Source organism: Peromyscus leucopus, unplaced genomic scaffold (assembly GCF_004664715.2).
Source record: "Peromyscus leucopus breed LL Stock unplaced genomic scaffold, UCI_PerLeu_2.1 scaffold_1050, whole genome shotgun sequence".
Taxonomy (NCBI): domain Eukaryota; kingdom Metazoa; phylum Chordata; class Mammalia; order Rodentia; family Cricetidae; genus Peromyscus; species Peromyscus leucopus.
This window is the reverse complement of record NW_023504172.1, coordinates 3,847-13,799: the sequence shown is the minus strand read 5'-3', so window position 1 is coordinate 13,799 and position 9,953 is coordinate 3,847. Positions and strand designations below refer to the sequence as shown.

Here is a 9,953-nt window from a genome sequence, read left to right as displayed (position 1 = left end):
CTCCAAAGGACCTGTATCCATCCCTAAAGGAGTGGTACAGCCTGTAAACACCAGTGTTTCAGTGTTAGCTGGACCAGGTTGTTTGTTTGTTTGTTTGTTTGTTTGTTTGTTTTTTCCAAACAGGGTTTCTCTGTGTGTCCCTGGCTGTCCTCGAACTCTTATCTGTAGACCAGGCTGGCCTCCAACTCAGAGATCCTCCTGCCTCTGCTTTCCAAGTGCTGGGATTAAAGGTGTGTACAACCATCGCCCAGCTTGGACCAGGTTCTTAGAGTTGCCGACAGGCAATATCCCCCTCCTGAGTCCTACTCATGTAAAACATCTGAACCCCAGGATTTCACAAAGTTGTTTTTGAAAATAAGTCTTGTCTCCTTGCTCTGCCAGAGGCCACCCTGGCAGCCAGAAGTCCAGATCAGTGCCTGTTCCAAGTGTCACCAGAGAGGTCTCCCTTAGCAGCTGATAGGAGCAGATGCAGAGACCCACAGACAAACAAACATTAGGCAGAGAGAGAGAGAGCCCAAGTTGGAGATCTCCATCAGGTTCCTCCCTCTGGAACTTGGGAAACCCCTGAGGAAGAGGGGGAAGAATTGTAGGAGCCGGAGGAGGTGGAGAACACCAGGAGAACATGGCCCCCAGAATCAACTAAGCAGGGCTCCTAAGGGCTCACAGAGACCAGATCAGGGTTCACAGAGACCGGATCAGGGCTCACAGAGACTGAATCAATCAGGGCTCACAGAGACTGAATCAATCAGGGCTCACAGAGACCGGATCAGGGCTCACAGAGACCGGATCAATCAGGGCTCACAGAGGCCGGATCAATCAGGGCTCACAGAGACCGGATCAGGGCTCACAGAGACCGAAGCGGCCCGCACAGAACCTGCATAGGTCTGTGCTAGGTTCTCTCTGCATGTATGTTATGGTTGTTAGCTTTTTTTTTGGGGGGGGGACTCCTAGCAATAGGAATGGGGTGTCTGACTCTTTTGTCTGTTCTTGGTACCTTTTTTCTTACTGGATTGCCTCGCCTAGCCCCGATATGACGGTTTGTGCCTAGTCTTATTATATCTTGTTATGCAGTGTTGGAAGATATCCCCGAGAAGCCTGCTCTTTTCTGAAGGGAAACAGGAACAGTGGATCTGGGGGACTGGGGAGGCTGGAGGGAGGGGAGAGGAAACTGCAATTGAGATGTGTTAAAAACAAAAAAATAAGAAAATAAAAAAAGTAATCACTTCTGCCTTTGAGCCCTCTCATGTAAGTGTATACACATAAACACATGATAAATAAATGTAGAACAATAGAAAATACAAATGTACATCTCAATAATTTATCTAGGAAATAGAGAAGTCATAAACAATTTACTAAAATGTCATTTTCCCCTCCTCCTCCCCCTCCTCCCCATCCTCTTCTTCTTCTTCCAATGGTGAGTTTCTGATAATTTCCAAAACAGCAGGCAAAGACAGGAGAGACAGAAGAGCTCTTACACAAAGGTCAGAATTCAGAAGCATGGCAATTCCTGGAACTAGAAGAATGTACGTAACCTGACACCCTGCGTCCTGAGCAGAAAGGGTTTTCAGCTAAGCAAACTTCTTGTACCTCGGTACATTTTCAGTCATGTAGAAGATTAGAATAAGGACACACAGGCAAAGATTCCATAATTTCCCATGTATTTTTCTGGGGCACTTTGAAGGCTGTTCCTTTTCGGGGTGGGGAGGGGGGTAAAATAAAGGAAGAGGAATGCACTGGACCCAGAGAAAAGAGAACAGCGTGCAGTAGAATCCTGGTGCAGGACGACACATGCCAGCAACTGAGCCACCATGCAGAACAAGCAGCCCGAGGCACCAGGCCCTCACAGTGGAGAGCCAGTAAAGAGGAATAGTGGTCAGTTGTACTTGGTCCTAAATATTGAGAGAGGACCCCCATGATGACTTAATGGCAGACACATACAGAAAACTAAGGAGGAGAGATGGTGAGGGGCTTTGCAGGCATGGGGCTTGCCACCAAGCCTGATAATCGGGGTTCAGTCCTTGAACCCATGGTGGAAGAAAGCAAGCACCCACAGATTGCCCTCTGACCTCTTCTGTGGTATGGCTGCACACACACACACACACACACACACACACACACACACACCAAAATGAATGTTTTCTAAAAACTAAGCAAAAAAGAAAATTATTAACTTCAGAGAAAACAAAAAGTTGTGCAAGAAACAAAATACAACCTAGGACACCTTGTTCCTTGCGGAGACCTACACTACAAAATTCAGATAGCTGTGATGCCCATCAAACTTGGATGATGCTGGGTCAGAGGGTGGGCAGGTGATGAGCCCTACAAGTTGCCATGTGGGCACACCTAACATATAAAAAAAAAAAAAAAAAAAACAAGAAACAGAACCAAAAGCATGCTTGTGGCCTGGCGTAGTGGTACACAGCTTTAATGCCACCACTGGGGAGTCTGATACAGGCAGATCTCTGTGAGTTTGAGGCAGGCCTGGTCTACAGCGTGAGTTCCAGGCTGAGGCTAAGAGACTGGAATTTGTGGAAAATCAGGGTAGACAACTGTATTCATTATTTACTATTGACCCTGCCCACCCCCCAACAACTCTACTTCTAAAACAATATGCAGTAAGGCATGATGGCTCACACCTATAAACCCAGCAGAGGCCCGGTCTGGATACTAAGCTCCAGGCAAGCCAGGCTACATGGCAACACAGTATCTTATCTCTAAAGATAAGCTGAACAGAGACAAGATAAAGCACAGCACTGATGCTTTCAAGTTCAGTTTAATCACTTGTACAATCTGTAATGGATTTTCCAAATAAACTATGTCAGACCATGCATAATCAAGTGTTCATTCGCTTTATTAAGTGTCCCATGACAAATTGGCTTTATTTTAGGTTTAGGTTTTGGTTAAGATGATATGGTAGGCAACACAACACGCCCCCACCCTGCCTGTGCCCACGCCCATTCTCCAAGCACCAAAACCAGGATGACTAGTCTCCATGAAAAAGGTACTCTGCAGGTGTGATCCATCTACAGGCCCTGAGAGGGACAGCATTCTAGATTATCTAGGTGGTTCAACCTACTCACAAAAGGCCCCAACCTTCCAGGCAGTGGGAAACCAGACACCTAGTCCATGAGAGAGGTTTCAACCTGACGCTGCTGGTCTTGCAGGTGGAAGGAGAATTAAGAAAAGTTGGTGGCTTCTAGAAGCTGAGAAGGGCTCTTAGTTGGCGGCTGTAAAAAGTAGGAATTTCTGCCTTACCACGGCAGGGGATGAATTCCTGCCAATAGCGTGAAGGAGCAGAGGTGAGCCCCCCACCCACCCACCCCACCCCCACCTCCCAGGAAGGAACTTAGCCACTGATGCCCAGGTTTTAATCTAGTGAGAGCCGGTATCAAACTTCTGATGTACAGAACTGTGTTTGTGTTGTCCCAAGCCACCAGTTTAGGCATGAGTGTGACAGCAGCAATGTGGAACTATTTATAACACAGTAGTGAGCTTTCTTGGTTTCACATACGAAGAAGTGTTTAAAAAGGAACTTGAAGGCATAAAATTTATACATACGTTTAAAAACATTTAAGACTTTAAATTTGAAGTTGGAAGACAGCAGTTCAAGAACCAAGAAATCAGGGTGGCTGTGAGGGAAGTATCTATCAGGAACTTTGAAATGCGTAAGATTGAGATAAGTTGGTTGGGGAGAAAGAGGGAGCCAGGAGCCTCTGAGCTCCCACACAACTTCCCCAGGGAGGAGGTGCAGAGGACACCTGACCTCTGAGCCCTCAGGAATGAAGACCAGAAAGACCCTGCTGGAGGACTTTGGGGAGGACACAGGTCCTGGTCTCAAGTTTGTGGAAGATCGGAGAGAGGACTCAGGCAGGTCTGCACGGGATTGGGACTGGTCTGGGTGGGGCCGGGGAGTTTGCCGGCCATGGGTCCAACTCTAAGCTCCCTAACCTCTGATTCTCCAACCAGGTCTAGTCTGCCTGATGCCCAAATTTGTGTCTGACACCTGAAGGAGCTCTATTACTTTTGAGTTCGGCCTCCTCCCCTAGGTTTCTAGGTTGTTGTCCAATAACAGATGGAATAGTTCCCCTAAGTGACCTGTATCCTCTACTCCCATCCAGGCTTGGGGCTCCATCACCACCCCAGGGACCCTGACTGCTGCAGAAAGCTGCGGGTGGGGCGGGGCGGTGTCTTCACTAGCAGGGCCTGTGTTCATTGGCTCCAGGGAACACAGGCAGAAGGCAGCTCTGAGCAGTATGGGGCTCTTTGCCGAGTGGACAACCCTGAACCCTGGTATCCCTGCTGGGCTGCCAGGCCTGGGAAGGTCAAGCCTGTGTCCCACGGTACTTGAGAAAGGTGGTCTCCAGGAAGGCTGCTAGTTTTGTCCGGTCGTCCTGCAGTGGATGGGTAGGGAGGCATGGGAGTACTGGGCAGTTCGGCCCACCCCTGCACCCTTCCAGACCTGCAGTATACCCGCCTACCTCGTGCAAGAAGCCATAGTGCACTAGTTCAGCGGCGAGGTCCTGGGCACTGTCGGCTGAAGAGAGGACATAGGACAAATGAGTTGTGGCACCGGCCAGAGCCTGCGTGAGTCCCAGTGAACCACCGGGTCCCCCCATCAGCCTACTTGGAGCAGGTCATAGGTCAGCTGCCTATGTAGCCGGTCCTCCAGCACCAAAAGCAGAGTGAGCTGTGGATGAGATGGCATGGTCAGGGTGGAGCCAGCGTGGACACCTCCCCATCTCTCTCCCCTCGTCCCGCCCAGGGCCCTTGCTCACGTGCCACCGGGCCTTGTCCTCACTTCTCTCCAGGTTGCACTGCATCTGGACCACCTGAGGGCAGGAAGCTGTATGAGCCACAGTGTGCACAGCTTAGAGGCGTTCAGTCATAATCCCACAGATGGCAGCTTCGCCCCATTGGCTCCTCAGCCAAGCACATACACCAAATGTCTGAGGAGCCTAGCCAAGGAGCCCAGAAGAACCGGCAGAGCCCCCAAATGGTAAACCTCTCCAAGGGAAGTCCAGAAAGCTCATCTCACTGCACCAGCACTGAGGTGTGTGTGTGTGTGTGTGTGTGTGTGTGTGTGTGTGTATGTGAGAGAGAGAGAGAGAGAGAGAGAGAGAGAGAGAGAGAGAGAGAGAGAGAGCGCACACCGCTGTATCCAGGATGTGACTGTACAGAAAAGCAAGGTGCCCTCAGGAGCAGGCCAGGAGGCTGGGGCTTCCTGGGCAACCAGGATCCAGGACACTTTGGCTACTGGCCTTTGAACTTAGGGGCACTGTGGGAAGGAAGGAAGGAAGGAAGGAAGGAAGGAAGGAAGGAAGGAAGAAGGAAGAAGGAAGGAAGGAAGGAAGGGTGATGCTCTGGATCCAGATGAGGAATGGAGGTGGCCAAAGCCTCTGGGACGGGCATGCAACAGGATGGGAAAAAGGGCTGCAAAAGCCAGACGGAAGCCTCTGGGGGGGAAATGGGTGTCTCAGTGTGATTACGGCTTCCACCAAGGGGTCAGCTTGGTTTGGTCTCTGGCAGCCTGGAAGAGAACTGGCGTGGGGGAAGACAGGCGCCAGGGCAAGGCCCCCATTGTGTGGCTGTGGACAATTCTGAGGGGCAGCACAGGGCAGCGGGAGCTGGGGCTCACCTTCCTGGTCTCCGAGTCAAAGGGTTCTGGCGTCGGGGTTTTGGCCTTCTGGGCCTCCTCCGGGGGCGGGGCTAACACACGGGAAGTCCCAGGGGCCGGGCAGCCGCGAAGTTCATCAGTGGATAGATCCCATTCCTAGAGGTACACCAGCGGATAACCGGGGGCTCAGGCCTGACAGCGCTTGTCCTCGTCTCACGCCGGCTCTCACCTGACATCCTCTAGGAATTTGTCCAGCTCCAAGAAGGAGACCTCCGAGTACCTAGAATAGGGTGGGAGGGAGGGACATAGGGAAGTCAGGCCAAAGGCTAGCCAGGCAGCTAGCAAGGGGGGGCGGGGCTCATGTGGTCGCTGCTCACCGCCATTGCATTGGGGGTCCATGGGGCTGGGGCATCTCAGCCAAGACTGCGTGGAGGTCCATTGCCTTGGTCTTTTCTTCTACCACATTTTCAGGCATGAGGTCTGTGAACCATAAGAACGTTCCGGAGGTGGACCCAAGCCAAGGTCCTGCAAAGACCCTTCTATGTTCTCACCCCAGGTTCCTGGCCCACCCCAGCGCTTCTGCCCCTCACACTGGTGCTGGATGAAGCAATGAGCTGCCAGCAGCTTCAGCGAGTGCACCTCAAAGAGCACTCGGTGGAAGAGAAGGTTGTGGGCAGAGGGCCGGCGGCAGGGTCCCGGGCCAGGCAGGAGAGGATGAATTCCTAGGTGTAGAGAGGAAAGGCAGGTGGTGGAAAACCCTCGCTCTAGAGGGGGTCCCTGAAGACCCTAGACCCCTCAGGTCCAATCACACATCCTCCCTCCCCGTGATGCTGCAAGAGCCTTCCTGTATGAATGCACAGAAGAGAAGGCATCCCATTAGCAGCTCAGCATCTGATGCTGTAAACTTGAGGACAGGCAGTAAGCTCTGGGCCCAAACACCCACACGCTCCACTTCCATTCACCTTGTGAACTTTGTGAGCTCGCAGAAGTCCTTTTTTCCCAGGTAGGCCTCAGAGCAGCAGCTGGTAGACCTTCAGATGCACTGACTGAGCAAGCTATACCTTCTAGCCTGCCTAAAGCATTTTAAGGGCAAGCTGAGGCACCTGCAGCCAGCCCCAGAGGGGCAAGGTAAGCTGCTCACCCGCATGTTGGGTCACTCAGTGAGTGCCTGGCTCGAGCAATAGCCTCTTCTGTGACCCGGGTATCCCCATTGGCTTGGATCTCCAGTACAGCCATCTGGGTACAGGGACAGATTGGACATGGTGAGATGGGTGGAGCCCAGAGGAGAAGAGGCTAGGCAGAGAGCGGAAGGTACCTCCAGTGCACCACATCCCAAAGGAGAAGGATGTCCACTGCAGTCCCATCGTTGACTTCGAAATGGGAAGAACAAGGCAGGGCTGGTCAGTCGGATGTGCCAGCAGTCAGGTGCCCTAGAGCCCCTTAAGACTCACCGCCATACTCTGGTGGGAAAAGTGCAGGTTCCGAAGTTCCTCCCGCTCAGCGCGGGATGGGCTCCGTAGATCATCAGGAAGTGCTAAGGAAGAGCGTGGGGCTGAGCAGACCAGTTCTCCCATGGTCCCCACACCCCAGAGGCCCCACGCACCATTGGAGAAGATGCGGTACCACACTGCAATGGCCAACGCGGAGAGAAAAAGCAGGCGTCAGCAGGCTGGCACACTGGGCAGTCTCTGCCCTGGGTCCCGCAGGTTTCCCCAACCGGCCCCCTGTCCCGCCCGCCTCGCCAGCACCGGAGCCGATCTTGATGAGGCCATTGTGCTGAATGAAGATGGTGTCACTGGTCAGGTTCCCGTGGATGATGGGGGGACTGCAGGCGTGCAAAAAACTGCAAGCATAGAGGGAGGGAGGCAGGAAGAACCGGTCAGAGGGTACCGGAAAGGTGCAGGGCAGGGGCAAGCGCGTGGGCAAGCCAGGTCCTCACCTGAGTGCGACAGGATCTGCGTACACCAGCGCTTCCAGGCCTGGCAGCGGACGCACGATTCCGTCGGGGGCACCAAAAGGCTGCTGAGCCTGTGGAGCCCGCCCGCTCCCCCGCTCCTGTCCCGCGGCCACTCCGAGTCCCCCGCCCCACTACTGTCCCTAAGTTTTTGCGGGACTCCTTCAGTCCCTAGCCCACTCCCCATACCCGGGCGTTCATGCCTTGTGGTTCTTCTTGGTCTTTTTGAGGAACTGCTTGAGGCTGCCAGACGACACGTATTCTGTGATGAAGATGACCTGCGGCAGGCGGGCTCCGCCGTTGCGGGTGGGTCCCATGCTGCCCCACCCAGCCTGTGGCTTCACTCCGCCTACACCCGCCCTAGCTCACCTCGCGCGGGCCTCAGAGGCATCCAGCCAATACTTGTGCAGCTTGACGATGTTGGGGTGGTCCACCAGCGCCAGCTGCTCAAACATGGTCTGGATCTTCTCCTAGGGAAGGAGGATGGTCGTGGGGCAATCATGACATGGAGCAAAGGGGGGTATGGACAGGCCTCACCTCATGGGCCGAAAAGGCCTTCCTATCCCCGAAGTGGAGTTCGTTCCACACCACTTCTACCCCCTCCTCCGTGTCCATGGCCAGAAAGGTGCTCTGGATCCCCGGCATGTTCCTTGGTTCACCTAGGTGGGAAGATGTGTGTCTTGGTACGAATAGAGCCAGGGTGTGGACGTGGTCCCTGTCACAACCTTCCCCCAACCATGAATGTGCTGCCAGCCTGCCCAGCTCAGTGTTGAGAGCTGGGGGTGCTGAGGCTGGGGATCTACCCTCTAGGAGGATAGGGGTCGTGTCCAGGGGGACCAGGATGTGAAGCAGGTTTTAGAGGCTGGGACGATCCCCAGAGGGGTAGCGGGGGGGTCCAAGAGGCACGTGGAGGTGGTCCCAGGATGACACCGGTGTTCAAGAAACGGGGGTTTCTCACCAGGGCATCAGGGAGACCGTCAGGCTGCCCGGGCACCACGGCCCCGTGGCTTCCAGCCTTAGGCTATGGGACGGCAGCGTCACCCGCACCGCTGCCCCACCTGCTCCCGCCGCTTCTGCCAGCGGCCACACGGGCTCTCCTCCAGGATGTCGCTCTCGTCCTCGCTCTCGTCCTCCCGCTCCCGCTCGCGCTCCCGGCCTCGCCTCGGCGCCGGCTCCGGGGCCGCCATGGCTCGGCGGGCCCAGGCCGCCGCCCTCCGCGCAAGCCGTCGCCCCGCTCCCGCCCGCCCTGGCCCAGAGCCCGGCAGCCCAACCTGGAGCCCAGCGAAGCAGCCGCCGCGAGCCCTCCTCGGCTCCGGGAAATTGGGAGGTGCGGGCTCGCAGCGGACCGAGGAGGAGCTGCCCCGCCCCTCCGGAGCCCTCTGCGGGCCGGTGCTGGAGAGCAGCTCGACCGAGGGCGGCAGAGCCCCGCCCCGGACACGCCTCGTCCACCAGACCACGCCTGCTCCCCCAAAAGCTCCGCCCCGGAGAGACGCGCCCCTCAAAGGCACCGCCCATTCCTGCGGAGGCCTCTCCTAGCTATCCTAGGAGCTGTGCTCTCTCTCCGCGCAGCACGCCGCCGTGGCTGGCCTCCTCGGGAACCACTCTGGTTAACCTCGGAGCCAGTTCTTTTTGCACTGCATCCTATCACATATGTCCTGAACTCGGCCCGATGGAGAGGGTCCGAGAGCCTGGATGGGGCAGCAAGGGTCAAGGGCATTTGGGGGCAGGCACTTCAGTGGCTGGAGGCCATAAGGTTTCAGAAGTGGGACCAGCTCTCCCCTCCGGTAGCCAAGGGAACACAAGGAGAGCACCACTAAAGGTGGCGGATGAACGCACCAGCAAACTGACAGGATGCATTTAAACCCTGACCACCTCTCTCCCTGTCCCAGAATTCCGTGCTTCTCTTTCAGTGAATAAGCCCACTTTGCATAATGGCAAGTTTCTCCCCCACCCCCATGTGACCCTCTCCTTTCCACTGTGGCTCCTTGCAGTGAGAACACGAAGACGGAGCACGTCTCACCTGCCACTTCCAGCAGAATTCCCGAAACCTTTATCCACCCTCACTCTCACACTTCCTAGCTATTAACCTGCCTGCCTGCCGTCCAGATGTAAACACCAGCTGGGCGCTGACCAGCTCTGCTCCCTCTGCTCCTGACTTCTAGCATAGCTTGCTCAGAATGCTGCAGCTGGTCCTGGTGCCTATCCACCCTAATCTGAAAAAGGGCTGCCCACAGAAACCAGAAAGGGGCCAATGCTTGGAAGACAATTAATTCCCAAGTCCCTGGATCCACCTATTAACGTCTTTTAAACTGGGGCCCTAGCCGCACTGGAGAGTCTGCGCATGTAAATGGAGGAGCCTTGTACCACACAGTGTTAGCAGAGCCT

At 54.9% G+C, this 9,953-nt stretch overlaps 1 pseudogene; it reads right to left on the bottom strand.

The window, feature by feature from the left end:
- Window positions 1-4,234: 4,234 nt before the first annotated feature.
- On the bottom strand, window positions 4,235-8,905 carry LOC114684760 (annotated as a pseudogene).
- Between the last annotated feature and the right edge of the window lie 1,048 nt (window positions 8,906-9,953).